This window comes from Jaculus jaculus, chromosome 2, assembly GCF_020740685.1.
Source record: "Jaculus jaculus isolate mJacJac1 chromosome 2, mJacJac1.mat.Y.cur, whole genome shotgun sequence".
In the NCBI taxonomy this organism is placed as follows: domain Eukaryota; kingdom Metazoa; phylum Chordata; class Mammalia; order Rodentia; family Dipodidae; genus Jaculus; species Jaculus jaculus.
In genome coordinates, this window is record NC_059103.1 from 191,554,615 (window position 1) to 191,569,038 (window position 14,424).

At 38.0% G+C, this 14,424-nt stretch overlaps 1 pseudogene; it reads right to left on the bottom strand.

Moving 5' to 3' along the window:
• Positions 1-3,659: 3,659 nt before the first annotated feature.
• On the bottom strand, positions 3,660-13,980 carry LOC101599086 (annotated as a pseudogene).
• Positions 13,981-14,424: the final 444 nt, after the last annotated feature.

Genomic DNA, 14,424 nt, shown 5'->3' on the forward strand with positions numbered 1-14,424 from the left:
CTATTCAATAAATCTTTTCATTTTCATGTAGAGGGAGAGGTAAAAAAAAAAAAAAGAAGAAAATCTTTCTCTTGAGCATCTGAACTACCACTCTTAAACTCCATTTCTTTTGATGAGCCAAGTATTACCAGGAGAAGTTCCTTTGATTTCTCAAGTAAATATAACTGCAAATTTGGTGCTCACTTTCTCAGGTCACCCTTGTCAACAGCTTCTCCCAGCCCCTCAAGTAAACTGAGTGGCCATCCGTACAAACTTACTCTACAACATAGATTGAAGAAGAAAGGAAGACAAGCAAAAGTCAGAGCAAGCTTCTGCATGTCATGTAGGCCATTCAGTGGGCGCTGGGTAAAAGTGGCTCCTGTCTCGTTCCTGGTCAGACAGCAATTCTACATGCAGTCTTGCAGCCTACTTAGTATCTTTCTGAAAAGTTTAATTTGAATATGTAAGGAGTGAAAAGTCTGTTTTGACTAATTAGTATTTCTAAAGGAAGGGAAGATGGTTCATGAATTTTCTTTCTAAAAGAATTAGAACTATAGTCAGGGCTTGGACCTTTGTCCTGAAGATGCCAGTTAGAGAAATTAGTTGTTGTTGTTTTAGTCCATGACGTTTGATCACAGTGCATCCATTTTGACCTGCAGAAATAGAGTATCCTTGGAAAGTGTGTAAATAAATAAAGTAGGCTATATTTCAGTACCATTGCATTTTCAAAAGCAGGTGACAGACTTGGTCCATAAGTGTATCAATCATAATGTATTTTCCATTTAACACACACATCTTTCTTTTAGCTGATTCCTGACCAAAGTTGTAACATAAGCAGTTAGGTTGAATTAAGTGTATTTACATTATGTAATTGTATTAGCATTATGAGCCCTTTAAATAAAAGATGAAATTGGCTCAAAGAAATGAAATATGATCAGGAATGAATTTAGGACTTTCTTAAGTCAGTGCTAATATTATTTTTAGTTATATAATAACTTGTTTGATTTACAGCAATACCTATATAACATGCAATTAATGCTTATAAGCTATGAAAATGCTTTATACAATGATTATAGATAATTATGTCTGTATATAACATGTTGTACCTATGAAGAAGTTCTGTGATTAATAATAAATGCAGAAGTATTTGTTGGTTGTATTTAGAGATTATATTTGTTTTATTTTAGTGTCCATAATACAAAGTCACTTATGATTATAATGTAAAATTGTCATAGATGGAAAACTAAATTATGTATTCTATCCATTTCATTTTGCAATAATCTTACGACTTACTGTTGTACCATGTGTTTCAATGGACTATTAGTGAAAAATAAACATATTATTTTTACTTATTTTTAGTTTAATATTTTATCACTAAATACCTCAAAATAAATGTGTGGTCTAAGACTACATTCTGAGCATTAATGTGAAGAATGCTTTGGCTGCTATCTAAACCAAAGGAAAAATATATTTTGACTTTTTTCACCTTCTAATGCTAGTGTTGAAAAAAGGTTCCGTTTTCTACAATAAGACAAAAGCAAACTCTAGGATCTCATATGTCCTGCTCAACAAAATTTTCACACATGCAAAACTTTTACTGAAATATTTCTCTTATCATTCCTACCTAGCATTCCTATTTTTTTTCAGTTAATTTTTAGGGATATAACTTCTACAGTGAGGGCAATTAATGTTTCCTGCTTTCTGCTCTGGTGCTTAAACTCTCCTCCAGCATCAGCTACACATTTACGGAGAAAAAAACAGTAGACATCTGGAGGTAGAGGCAGAAGAAGCAGAAGTTCGAGATCACCCTTGGCTACGTAGTTTAAGGCCAGCCTGGGCTGCCCTAGACCTTGTCCTTAACAAGAGAAAAATAAGGAAGTTGATATCTGACCCACAGCATGGGAGAAGAGGCACACCTCACTACCTAATCATTTGCTGCCTGAGGAGGCAATGATGCCTCCATCCCCACCAGAGATGATTAAGAAGTATTGGTAAGTAAAGCTGCTTCCCATGGTTTTAGCAGGATCAGATATGTGGCTCTGTACAGCGTACTTGCTTTCCACACACTATGAGTGACTTAAACAAGTCAAACTGGTTAGGTCCCTACCAACATGGGACAGAAGCCTCTCTAGACCATTTTTGATGGATTTTTATTTATTTATTTACTGATGGAGAGAGAGAGAGAGAGAGAACAGGTGTGCCAGGGACTTTAGCCACTGCAAATAAACTCCAGACTCAAATGCCACTTTGTGCATCTGGCTTATATGGGTTCTAGAGAATCAAACCTGGGTCCTCAGGCTTTGCAGGTAAGCGCCCTAACCATTAAGCCATCTCTCCAGCCTTCTAGACCATTTTTAAAATTTTATTTATTTATTTTTTTAATTAATTAGTTTTCTTTTCAGCAAATGCAGGCAGTTTGGTGCCATTGTTTAGGCTCATCCATGACCTACCCCCTCCCAATGGCCTCTCCTTGTTGATGTAAACGGGTCACACATTGTGGAGTTAGCCCACAGTTATTGGTACGATAAATATCTCTGCATATCATGACCTGGCATGTGACTCTGACATTCTTTCCGCCCCCTCTTCGGCAAAATTTCCCTGAGCCATGTTGGATTCATTTTTGGTCTGCTTCAGTGATGACGTGTTGGGGGCCTCTGGGGCTCTGGCTCTCTGATTTGGTAGGAGTTGATTTTTCTCTGCGTTGATCTCCTTCCTCTTTGTGCTGGTATCCGGTTCATCAGGAAAACAGCACCCTTGCTTGTTTCGCCAATTTTCCTTAGTTTCAGTCGGGCCCCTTTTGAGGTATGATGGGGCAGCTCTCTCCTTAGGATCTGCATTTATCTGAAAAAGAGAAGCAGATTCTCCAAGAGTAAGTTCTTCTAGACCATTTTTGAGGTCTATCATCTAGAAAGCAAATACTGCATGCTGTATTATAGGTAGGCCTACAAAGCCCTAGTTGTATATATAAGTGGTTGTTACTGAGTTTAACACAAGTCTCCACATCTAACCATAAGAATTAAAATAATACTTATCATTGTAAAGTTTGATATCACTTCCAATAAGTACAATGTTTAATAAATGTGTCTTCAGTTGTTTTATCACACGGTGTGCAACAAATCACAATATTCTGCAGCCACAAGTTATATGCATAGTTTGAAGAAGCTATTGATCAGGTAGTGTAATCTTTAACTAGCAAATCAGACATAACATATTACATCTCACTAAAATAACATTTGGCTGACAGACATTGGTGGTGCTGTTTGATACAAAATGTCTGAACTTCCTCTTCAGAAGACTAGACCCATCAGCTAAACATGCCAATAGGAACATTAAAACAAAATGTATCCAAACTAACAAGGGAAAACAGTGGGGCATGAGGAGAGCAACAAGGATTGAGCACATTGTTATATAAACCAACACCACAGTTCCCAAACAGTTCTCAAAATGAAGTTAGCTGCATTAAATCAAAGGAGTTTAAAAATAAGGCTTTGGAGGTGGGGAGGACAGGAAGGAGGCTCTCATGGTACCAACATGGATGTGTACACACTGTGTACATAACTAATTAAAAAAATACAAAAAGTCAATATTTACCATTTTATAATCTTTGAACTTTGTAGAGAAGGTGAGAAACTGTTGTAGTACAGCTGCGCACAGTGCAACTCAGGCAAATTTGTTTTGTCTCACTTGGGTCCAGATCTCAAATTCATTGTGTGAGAGAAGGGTGGAGACTGCTTGAATGGAGTTCTCTGGATTTTAACATTGCATGTCTCTGCGCCGCCAGCTGTTATTAAAGGGCCCATTCATTTTTTTTGTGAATTTCAGCTACCATCCTTATGAAAGACTCTTCCACATTTGTTGTGATCTTATCACTGGTTTCCAAAAATGGAATTTCAAGGAAATCATCAAGATCCTAAGAGAATAATTAGGCTTAATAACCACTGGAAAATCTTGTACATTTGGTTCACTTCCACCGTCATAGAATAAGGAACGATTGAGTTCATTAGTTTTTAAATGTTAAGGTGAAAAAAAGAAAAAAAATTAAGGTGGTTGTTGCCGCTGGATGAGTCCAAACCTGTACCTAACTAAAATCCACCTAAAACACAAACTTTGAACATCTCTTTGCTTTTGTAAAGTCTGACACTTTCTTTGTGGTCAGATCACATTAGTTGCCTACCAACGACTTGTTGATGTTTTCACTGGCATAAAGATCAATTTCCTGCAGACAGTGTTTAACATTATTGAAGAGGGCTCATGATCTGTCACATCATACATTACTATGATTGCATGTGATCCTCTGTAATAACTGGAGGTGATAGTTATAAATGTTTCATGACCTGCTGTGTCTTATAATTGAAGCTTGATTGCATTCTTATCTACAGTTCTTAGTTTGAAATCCATGCCAATTGTGCTGATATAGTTCTTTTATTGGCTTTTCTATCATTGTATTTCAGGGGAGTAAAACTTGTCACATGGCAATTCTAGGATCCTAGGGAGTGCGCCACTGAGTAGTTGAAGTTGTAAGTCATATAATAACTTACCTGCCATAGTCCATTAGTAGAAACAGATTGTGCTTCTCAATGACAGAAATATAATGGATTGGAAGTCATGTTTTAAAACTTCTACAGCCAGTAAAATGATAAAGAAACTGTAATAGGGATGATATGAAGTCATTGTAAAATATATCTCCATCCATTATTGTACATCTATTTTTTGATTATATATATATGTGTGTGTGTGTGTGTGTGTGTGTGTGTGTGTGTGTGTATGGTATTCAGTAGATCAAAAATTTAAATATTTTATATACACAGACACATATATCCTAATATATTGCTCCCTCTCTCTCCCAATATCCTCCTTCTCTCTTGCCATATATATATATATATATATATATATATATATATATATATGTGTGTGTGTGTGTGTGTGTGTGTGTGTGTGTGTGTGTGTGTGTGTGTGTATGATCAAAAATAGATATATAACAACAACATATGGAGATATATTTTAGAATATATATAGTATAATAATTTAACATGACAAAAAGGTTTTATGATATTTTAAACTTTAATTTCAGAACTCATGAATCTATGAGTGAAACAGCATAGGATTAGAATGGGAGAAATACAAGTAGAGATAAAAATAATTGAATGAGGTCAGTTGAATGAGATATTGGCAAAAGATTAAGTGAAAGCTCATAAGCATGCTCGTTTTAGAGTTATTTCTAGTAATATTTTTCTTCTCACATGTCTTATTAATTTGTTTTCTGATGCTATAGAGAGAGACAATCTCCATCTAGCTAGAGGGTCTGAGGCTCTAGTGAAGATCTTACCAAAGTGCCTTGAAAAATGCATTAAGAAAATGAAAGAATGAGCTTCCCTGCACCCAGCAAATTTAAAAAAAAAAGCTTCACTTTAACCATTCTTCTATAAGGCTGGCACAGGTAGCTTCTTAGGTCACACTGATATGTTGAATGGCTTCTACTTTCTCTGTAGATTATTACAGGAAAGGAATTCTTCAGTCAGGTTCATTTGACATGGATCACTTCACTATCACTAGTTTGACAGTCATTACTATCTTCTGAAGCTCAGGCCTTATAGTAAAACTTTTTATTTTTGAAATGCTATTTTTTTCAATTGTCTGGATTGCCAAAGAACCTGGATTCGATTCCCCAGGACCCATGCATGCCAGATGCATAAGGTGGCACATGCTTTGGGAGTTTGTTTGCAGTGGTTAAAGACCCTGGTGTTTATATTCTCTCTCTCTAAAATAAGTAAAATAAAAATAATAATTAAAAAAAAAACAGTTGTTAGGAGTGAAGACAGCTTTTAAAGACCCAACTTTCACTATGTAAAACTGCAGCCTGGTCAGTCTCCTTGGCTATTGGCTTTCTCAGAGCCCCTTTAGTACTACAGCATAGGGAGTAAAGAATGGATCTCATATAAGATACAGAAGTGAGTTCGAGCCCACCTCCACCACTCACTGGCTGTTTACACTTAGCCCTTTCAATCACCTTTCCAAACCTCAGCTTGCATCTATCAGTGGGGTTGCTGCTAATACATACAAAATGTTGTTAGGATCCTGAGAGATCATGTCCTAAGCATAGTGCCCGGGTAATAAGTGCTCATCCTCATTCCTTTCCTCCTTCTTCAATTGGGTTTATAAGTAGCATATGACCTTGTTATTAATTTTGATATCAACAATGGACTTTATGTTTTTGGTCACATGAATTTTTATCATTTATTTTTTGAGGGAATTTAATCTGATGTACATATTGGTGCTGCAGAAGGAGTAACAAGGTGATAAATATTACACGTAAAATAGATAATCTTTCATGCTGCAATGGGTTAGTTTCTCTGTTATAATGTGATATTCTGCAATTATTTTAAGGAGGGTGGTCATGTCACGTTGCTTTGATTTTAATGAGGTCAGTTCTGAAGGTAGAACCCTTTGAGGGCTCCTTTATTAAGCACCCACCCCAGCTGTTTTACGTTCTGCAGGTGCTATGTAAATGTCAAATATTAATGTTTTACTATCTAGTAAAAGAAATGAAATAAGAGCTTTGTTGCTTATTTCAAAGGCTGCAGCTAAGAGTGGGGCATTGTCCTCTTGGTTATTCAGCTGCAGAGTTATTTTGCCTTAAAATCTACAGCGAACAGACATGCCAGGCACGCTGTCATGTCAGTAATAAAAGCTCACATGAGTAACATTTAGAGTGTGCCGATTAAACACCAGGACCTGCTCAGAACTCTCTTCATGGCTCGTCACCAAACCTTGGAAGATGGGTAATAGCCTTAGCTTCCCATGGTAGACAAAGAAAATGACATTTTCAAGTGTTACAAGCCTGACGGGACAACAAGACAGGAAGTGACTGAGTAGAAAATTAAATCCAAGTAGGATATATTGTTTTTTTTTTAAATTAGTTATGTACATATGCAGTGTGTAAACAGTCATGTTGGTACCATCGTTAGCCTTCTCCCTGTCCTCCCCCCTCTGAAGGGACCCTCCTTGTTGGGGATTGTGGGTTGTGCCTTGTGGAGGCAGCCATCAATTATGGGGAAGAGGCAATGTCTCAGTGCATATTGTTTCAACTTGTGGCTCTAACAATCTTTCTGCCCCCTCTTCTACAAATTCCCCTGAGCCATGTTGGGTTCGTTTTAGGTCCACTTCAGTGATGAGCTCTTTGGAGCCTCTGTGTCTCTGGATCTCTGATTTGGTAGGAGCTGAGTGTTCTCTGTGTCTATCTCCTTCACCCTTGTGCTGGTACCAGGTTCACCAAGAAAGCAGCACTCTTTCTCATTTCCCTAGTTACTGTATGGTTTTAGCTGCGGCCTTGGTGAGGTGCAATGGGCTGATTCTCTCGTTAGGCTCTGCGTCCATCTGAAAAAGAGAAGCAGATTCTGCATCCCAAAGTGAAGTCAGCACTGGATAAATGTGATAACCATTATTATTTTAGAGAGAATTATAATAGGTGTGGGCTTTCTTGTAGCCCAAGATTGGTGGGAGTTTGATATTGGAGAGCAGACTTATTCTTTGGACATGGTTCTGACTTGTTTCCCAGCTCCAGAAATGGGTTCCATTTTACTGAGCAGATGGATTAGTCAATTCAAGAGCAGTTGGTTTCCCACCATGGCTGTGTGCTGCTATTGCACTTGGGTGAGCATCACATCAGGTTGTTTACTGCTGAGTAACTTAGACCAGGAGTTGCTTATACAGATGTTGGTCATTTTTCCCCAGTTGCTCATGGAGTACCTTCTGTCACTAGACAAGCTGTCTGGGGACTGACTCTCTTCCAAATCCCAGCCAGGTCTCTCCATGTTCCGTACCAGCAGCATATGGTATCTTTGGTAGTATGGTCTTACCATTAACCTTTGCTGGCTTTGCTGGGTAAACAAGTACTCTGACAGAAATCTGTTTTATTTTGGGAAACCTTGTACATCTGTCTGATCAACAGTTCATTATGGATGTTAACCACATGCTGGTACTGGCAGTTACAGGCCAGTGCCAAGGGAAAAGATGCAAGGAAAAGATAGGTAATGTAAAAGAGAAAAGGAGAAGAGAGAGAGAGAGAGAGAGAGAGAGAGAGAGAGAGAGAGAGAGAGAGAGAGACAGACAGGAGAAGATTAAGGTTAGTCTTCATCATGCCCGCTCCAGGGCTCATTGAATCAGGTGTTCACTCTAAGGACCTGATGAAGGCTCAACCTTTTAGTCTGTCTTTTAGGATATAGGAATTTATGGTACCATTTTCATTTGGGTCCAGTTTTGTGTTTTCCCCTACCATTATTGATTTTAAAGACTGTTAGTAAGGGCTGGAGAAGATGGCATAGAGGTTAAGGCATTTGCCTGCAAAGCCAAAGGACCTTGTTTCCATTCCCCGGGACCCATGTAAGCCAGATGCACAAGAGGGCACACTCATCTGGAGTTCCTCTGTATTGGCTGGAGGCCTTGGCATGCCATTTCTCTCTCTACCTTTCTCTCTCTCTCTCTCTCAAATAAACAAATTAAATTAAATTAAAAGACTATTAGTGAACCAAGAGTTACAGAGAAAGATGGTACCTGGGGACACTGGGTCTCTGACCACTAAAGGGAGTGACTACTACCTAGGTAAGGGAGGGCTATCACACAGAAATGAAAACCCAGTGATGCTAGAAATTCTGAATTCTTTATAAGTACGTATTTGCAAATCATGCATATGAAGAAAGTGGGCAGAAAACTGGAAAGTCAGTCATTTACTAATAGAAGACGTACAAATGGTCCATGCAAATATGGAAACAAAATTGAACATCAGTAATAACTAGCCAAAGGAGATGTGACCAGTTAAAAATGTATAGGAGGGTGGGGAGGGAGGGAATTACCATGGGATATATTTTATAATCATGGAAAATGTTAATAAAAATTAAAAAAAAAATAAATAATAAATAAATAAATGTATAGGATAGGGTATACTCTATGTGTGTTTTACATAGCGCATATATATATGCATATATGTATACATGTGTATATATATATATATATATATATGTATATATTTGCATATGTATGCAGATGGCAACTCTTTGCTCATGCATGTGGAGGTCAGAGTACAATGCTGATGACCTCTATTGTAAGTCTTGCTTTGTTTCCTTGAGAAAGAGTCTCTCACTGAATGTTTTACTTCCCTCTTTAGTCATTCTGGATAACCATAGAGACAACCCCTTTACTATCTCTGCCCCACTACTCAGAACTGAGTTACAAGTATGCATGCTCATGCCAGGCTTTCTACTCAGGATCTGGGAATAATTGTGTAGCAAGTGTTCTTACTTGCTGATCTACCCTTCCAGGCCTGAGATGTGACTATACACCTGTCAAAATGTATACCTTCCAGAGGACCAAAGTCAAGTGTTTCAGAGGATGTGGTGAAAAGGAAACCCCTGTGTGTTGTTGATGAAAATGCCAACTAGGGCAGACATTATGGAAAATACACGGAGTTACTCAAAACTTCACAGTACAACTGCTATGCATCCCAACAGCCTCATGTTTGAGTGTGCATCCTAAGGATATGATACGTGTGTGGCAAATATATGCCTGTACTTTCATGCTATCACAGCGTTATTCACAGAAGACAAGATGTAGTCTCCACCTAAGTGTCTATAATGGCTAAGTAGACAAAGAAAATGTGTTTTACATTATGTGTGAATATAGGTTTAGCCTTAGAACAAGGAAAATTCTATAATCTGTGACAACTCAGAAAACATAGAGTATATTGAATTAAGTGAAATAAGCCAAACACTAAAAAGGTAAATATTTCACATTCTCACTTATATGTAGAATATGTAAAAGTGTAACTCATACTTAAGCAAAGGAGATGACCAGTCACACCAAGCTTGGAGTAAGAGGAGGTTTGGGGATGGTTTGGTCCAAGGATATAAAATCTTGGTGGGACAAGAAGATTAAGTTTGAGACATATACTCTACCACATAGCGATTATAGTTAATGATTGTGTATTATATAAATTACTAATCTGGAAAATTTGATGTGTTTTCATCTCAAAAGAATACACTCAGCAATACGTATTTGAATTATCCTGGTTTAGAAAGTTCAGGATCTACATATATTTCTTTTTATGCATTAAACAAAACAACAGGAAAGAAACAGAAATGACATATTAAATTGCACATATTTGTGGAAATGGTGATTTTTAGTTATAGAACAATTTTCCTTGGTCACAGAGACTGGGAATTCTTCACTGAGCAACTGATTTTTAAACTGAAGTCTACAATCTGAAGATTAAGCATAAACATGGGAAAGTGATATTGAAAACCTCCTTATAGAAAAAGGAACTCTCGAGTGTCTTGAGGAAGGAGAGGTAGGATAGCCAAGGCCTAAAGCAAGCTCACTGGACCTGGCATGGAAATGATGAAGTAAACAGATAGAGTGCACCCAAGTAATTTAAAAGTCTACTCTGGAATTTTTCAGCTATTATTTCAACAATAAATCTTTGCCTAATTTAATTTCCAGATTTAGCAGCCATATTTGCTTTGATCAATTATTTAGCATATTTCTGTTTATGATATACTTTTGTGAGGGCAAACACTGTTTCAGACTGATCCATGCCATTCCAATGATGAGTTTATTTAAATAAACAATATGGAATTCACAAAGTTCCTAACAATGACATATGAATGACTGATACTTGGGAAACACAGAACTGTGACTTAGCTGTCTTATCAAATGATGACAAAGCACAAAATGAAGTGCCCATGGTGTCCATCCAGGCTTGTCCTAATGTTAGAGACTGTTTAGTCTAGCAAGACTTTGTTATGGGCCCTTTCAAACAATGTTATCTGGTCTTTGACAAAATGCATCCATATTTTAATCCTTTTTGATCCAAATACAGTGGTCTCTCTTGTTTTGTTTCAGACATGATGGCCAAGATTCCCCACGGGTGGTCCTCACAACCTTGGCTATGCTCATTGTTTCACATTAAATGGAAAGATGGGACACTAAGGGGCCAGAACAGTGTTTCAAATATTGTTGTATTGATAATGATATGCCTTACTCAAAAGTCCTATTGCATACTTGGGCAGAAACTTACCTAAAGACATAGGGTTACTGTGAGGAAGAATTCTATTTAAAAAAAAAACAAAAACACGGCTTTTAATGCATGGGATGTTAGAATTCATGAAAAACTTAATTTCAATTCATCCAATGTACAAATAAAATGCTTGAGATCCAGGGAAAGCAATTTATCTAAAGGTACACACTTAGCTCAAGTAGAGTAAAATAGGTTTGGTCCTCAATAACGAATTTAAGTCATTCACCCTTGAACTATGATGCATACACAACTACATTCCTGTGGCAAGAAAGGACTACCACTGGAATTTTCACCATCTTTTTTTTTCAGGGGGGGTGGTCTTTTGTCCAGTGATGGAGACACCAGTAACTTTTTCACAGCTGTAATTATTTAATTCTTTTATTTGGATATTCTTTTTCATAAGCAGGAAATGCCTGAATCAAAATTGCCTGTGATGCAGTTTGTAACCAATTGGTAATGTGTGATAATAACAAAGACATACGTCACTGTAAAAACTTGAAATAAGATTCATGGAGCAAGTGATTAGACTCACTAATAAAGGGTTCTTTGTGTCACTGATGAAAACACTTTTGTTCCTTCATTTGCAAGTTTTCCTTCTGCATTAGAAAGTGACTCTAATATGCCAAGCCTCTCTTTGTAGCCAACTCTTCATTCCAGTAAGAAAATTCATGGGCTCTTCTGTTGTGATGATAACGTACGGATGTCCTTTGTAGTTCTTTATTTCACCATGTCTGAGAGCCAGGTGACTTCCATCTGTGTTGTTGTTCAGCTCAAACAAGCTGGGTACATGCTCCATGCTGGACACTGCCTCCTGGTTCCTTGAGTATGAGTCAAAAGATTTTGTGATACAGCATTGCCTCTTGTTGAAGTCATCTTCATATTGCTGAGAAGAACCCAGACCAGACACATTAATGGGAGAAAGGGGATTTATTTGAAGCTTACAGATCCAGGGGAAGTTCCATAATGGCAGAAGAAGCTGTCCCCTTTCACAGGTCCACACAGAGAGGAAAGCCACCACCCCCAGCACAAGCTACCACACTCCAGGCTCTCCAGGCAGAGCTCAAGCACTCTGCATGTCTTTAGACTGGAATCCCAGGTCCACCCCCACACTGCAGGACTGGACCCTAGTATTCACTCAGTGACACCTATTCCAGCCAGGTAGCTGGAAATCCAAGAAGCATTGATAAAACTTCTTGGGCTGAAGAGATGGTTTAGCATGTGTCTGGAGTTCATTGTCAGTGGCTGGAGGCCCTGAGTGCACATTCTCTATCTGCCTCTTTCTCTCTCCTTCTCTCTCAAATTTAAAAAAACAAAACAAAACAAAACAAAAAAACAAAAAAAAAAAACTTCTGAATCTCTTGGGGACATCCATTTCTGTCTTCTAGTAGATGCTCAAAGAAGATTAGGTGGATGACTGCCATTTCTGAACATCATTTCCTTCAGCTGTTTGGTATCTGAAATATTGTCAGTAATATTTTCATGGGTTCTGCTCATGAGCACAGTTTTTGGTACTAAGTTCATTTAGATCCAACTTCTGACTGACCAAGTCAATATGGGAGAAACTCTGAGCCTCAGTGTTTTATATCCATAGAAATAGAAATAAGGGGCTGGTGAGATGGATTATGGTATATACTGTTTGCTATACAAATATGAATAGAATAGTTTAGCTCTTCAAGACCCACATAAAAACTGGAAGCTATAGCAGGCATCTGTAATCACATTGTATCTATGGGCAAAGGTAGGTGGTGACAAAAGAATCTTCCAGAATCTTGTGTGCCATCCATCCTGATAAACAAAGCAACAAACGAACACACACCAAAAAGCCTACTTCATGTAAGGTAGAAGGCAAGGAACTACACCAGAATGCTTTCCTCTTATCTGCATCCACACATGAACACACATGCACACACACATGCCTCATACATGTATGAACACACACTCATCATAATACTGTCACAAAGTAAATAAAAATAATAGACATGGATTCCCTTCAACTATTTTTCTGCAATAAAAATTGCATGAAAATATGGATTAATATAAACATTTTGGATATATATGCATGTAACAATTGGCAGCTACTATTTCAGTTTAAAACAGTAAATAAATAGTGTTTTTAAACTTTAAACTTTTCAAGCTTGATAACAATAGGTATTTTTCTTAACAACACCTATAAAAATGCTTCTTATACAAAATTACAGCTCAATAAGCATTTGTTACATTCAATTCAATTCCCAAGTCTGAATGAGCAATAAACCTGACACGTGCTGAGTCGGCCAGGAAATACACTGGCGAGGCTTAGATTGTTCACATGTGTTATGGTCACAGATGTTGGGAATGTTCTAGGAGGAGCGAGTAGCCAGGCCTTTAAAACAGCACTCTGGAAGCCATCCAGCTCTCAGCCTCACTTGTCTTGCAAAAAAAAAAAAAAAAAAAAAAAAAAAGCACAGAGTAGGAGTATCTGCTTTTGGCCTATTCAGTGGCCTTCACTAAAAACCAACTTCCAAAGAGTCTGTTCCATAGAGTGCATGGTTCTGGAAAGTCTAATTTATTTCCCTTTATGCATTAGGACAGCAGAATCAACAAAGGTACGCTTTCAAAGAAACCATCATCAGTACAAAGGGTAGCTATAAATAAGGGTAGATATTGTGTCTGTTTTTTTTTTTTTTCTTTTTAAAGACAGAACAACTGGAAGAAAACCAGAACAACATCAGGATGGGTTACTTAGAGAGGGTTCAACAGGGCTTGGGAAAAACCACTAATGGATAGCCTGGCATTCCTTAGAGACTGACACCGTGGTACGCTTAGCACCTGGAGCCAGTAGAAACAGAAGCCCAGCAGGAGTCATGTGGGAAAGCTGCTTTGATTGGAGCTAGAACTTGGAACTCCCAGCTGACAAATACAGGCCAGTCTTCGGCAACCTTCAGGACAGTCATGCTGACAGCAAGGAGATACCATGAGATTGCTGCCCTGTGTCCAATCACCTGTCAGTGTCTCGATCATAAGACAAATAGAACGATGCCCATTGACAACGGTTCAGAGTAAGGAGAGAAGTAAGGTGAAGGAGTAAGCTGACGTTCTGGAAGTTAGGAGCTTCACTCTGTAGTGATAATGCATCTGTGAGAAAGATGGGTTTGTACTTTAATGCCTTGCTTTGTCTTCCTAGACCGAGATGCACACCAACAGCTCGGAGTTTAAAATAATGACAAACTGCTCTTCCATCTGCTTCACTACAGCCATCCCATAAACATTGGTCTCCCTCCCCTATTTCAAACTGTACATTTCTAGTGATTACCACCCATGCTTAGTTGGTAAAGCCAACCATAATAATATAATGCAGAAAATCAACTGAAGAAGGAAGTGGAACTCAGGAATGCATG